The following is a 2313-nucleotide window of genomic DNA, read 5'->3' on the forward strand; positions in this document are numbered from 1 at the left end:
CTAATTGGCCAACTGTCGCTTTTAGATTCCTAACTGAGTTTAGATGAATGAGGCATTTGATGTGTCAGACGTTTGAATCAGCTTTATATATTTTGTGAATCTGTATCACCACGTAGGACAATGTCCCGTGCACCTGCTGACCTGCTACTATCCGACTTCTTGTGATGCAGGTGCACCCACCCATCCTGTGCACCAATCAGATTCAAGAGATTCTTTGCCAATGCTTTTGGGGCCAAAGACTCTGTACTGTAGCATGTGCTTCAGGTCACTGGGAGTCAAATCTTCAAGCATAATTTATGCAACAAAAAACAGGCAAATTATTACATTTTACAGCATATGAGGGTTATATATTATATAATATTTGAAAAAACGCTTGTGTAACCCTGTGTGTACCCTAAAGACACCCAAACTTAAAGGATTACACTGAACTGAATAGATGCTATTTGTTGACTATAGGCAAAGAAAACATAAAGGAATAGTATGACATTTTGGGTCTAGTATGACATTTAGTTTTTCTTTTTGCGAGTCAGAGGTTCAGATGTATATCTACCTCGGGCCTGTGTTAGTTTTGCTCGTTCACAATGCTTTTCTGACATGATTCATAGACTTTTGAAGTATTTGTATGAGCTTCCAGAAAGAAAATGCAACACTTTGACACAGACTGTAGTGTTTACACAGACCCAGATTCCTCTGGGACAGATATCGAGCTCAGTGAGGTACGAGGGAACGGAAAGTGTACAATGTGTGCCTAAATGAGGCCCTGCCCTGTTTTTCAAGCATGGAAAGTGTACATTTGCAGCTTATATAATACTGTTACCTGTACATGGGTTGAGTTTGTTAACGTGCGGCACATTAAAGTCTACTCTCCTACAGTATGACGTCATGCATCTCCATGTTTACCTCAACATCAACAATGTTTTTTGCGTGCATTTTTCCTGAGTTATACACTCTTTTACATAAATGTGTAGTAGGTCGAGCTGGCACACACTTTAGAGCATCTAACAACTTATAACTTATTAAAGATGTTGTTTACTGTTGATTTGAAGAAGGCCGGAGAGCGAAACAGTCATCAGAATAATTAGAGAAATGCATTTGGAGCCAGAGGTTTAAGCATTAAATCCCTTGCCCATAACAATCTGGATAACCCATGCATCAAGACTCACCACGGGCCATTTAAAAATGTAAATTCTTAGACAGGAAAATGTGTTGAAATGGCCAAAAGAGTAACAAACAACAGACACAATCCATCAGACACAATCCATCAGGAAAACAACTACTCAACTTAAAATGAACTTATTCATAGAATGTCAACTAACTTTGCCACTGTTTGGCTCCACATCTGGAGCACAGCTGCATAACCTGAGCAAAGAACTAGACTACATGAGTCTGGCAAAACCTAAAATCTAAGCCTGTTGTAACAAAAGCTCTGCGCTTCTGCCGTGGGTCGTCACCCTTTCCTGTGCAGACCTCCTCAAAAAGCCAAACCACGTGGCAGTAAGGTAGCTCCAACTCAACCAGAAGAATGGAGTGACTTACCGGTATATCTCCCGGCTGACTTTCTGAAGCAAGGGGGTGGAGGTGGAGGTGGAGGGTGAGGGGGGGGAGGGTGGGGTGCTGTGTGTTGAAGTTGTTGGGATCAGAGGGCTAGTTCGAGAACTGAGAGGATACCGACCCCGGCCTGTTTGTGAAGCCCCGCCGAAGGAAGAGATTAAGGGAGAGGGGAGCAGCCAGGACGTTGGGAGGGCTGCTCGCTGAAAATGACGGTTTCAAGTTTCTGGTGATGTCACACGCAGAGACACTCCTCTTCCTTTCCAAAAAACAAAAAAAAAAGAAAGAAAACAAGGCAGCTGTGGCTTTCTCTCGGGGCTCTGGTGATGGATTGCTCAGTGGGGAAATCACTTGGCGCTTATGGCATGCTCACACTGCACACACACACACACACACACACACAGATAAAACACACACACACACACACCACACACACACACACACACACACACTGGGCCCTTGTTTCAAGGCTCTTCCCCCTAACCCTGACACACTCGTCCCACTGCCTGCCTCTGCGTTGTGGGGACAGACGGTGGAAATAAGTTGAGGTGGTCAGCACGCAGTTACACAAGAGCCTGGCTGCTGCCTGTGGGCCCCGTTGACATGGAGGCAGGCAAGCTGGAAACCGCTCGCTCTGTCAGATCAACGTGGAAATGTTCCACAGAAAGGTAAACACATCAACCCGCTTCCCCCCGACGTCTCTGAGATGGGGGGAGCCGTCTGAGAGAACACCTGGTCCAGGATCCACACATTCCCAGGGTTAGT

At 45.2% G+C, this 2313-nt stretch overlaps 1 protein-coding gene across 1 annotated transcript in view; it reads right to left on the minus strand.

Moving 5' to 3' along the window:
* slc38a5b (solute carrier family 38 member 5b) overlaps nucleotides 1-1931 on the minus strand; it is a 20206-nt gene extending 18275 nt beyond the window's left edge. Inside the window, exon 1 of the mRNA XM_034875839.1 lies at nucleotides 1537-1931. The gene's annotated coding sequence lies outside the window, so the exon portion shown is untranslated. The remainder of the gene's footprint in view (nucleotides 1-1536) is intronic.
* Between the last annotated feature and the right edge of the window lie 382 nt (nucleotides 1932-2313).

The sequence above is a fragment of the Etheostoma cragini genome, chromosome 7 (genome assembly GCF_013103735.1).
Source record: "Etheostoma cragini isolate CJK2018 chromosome 7, CSU_Ecrag_1.0, whole genome shotgun sequence".
Taxonomy (NCBI): Eukaryota; Metazoa; Chordata; class Actinopteri; order Perciformes; family Percidae; genus Etheostoma; species Etheostoma cragini.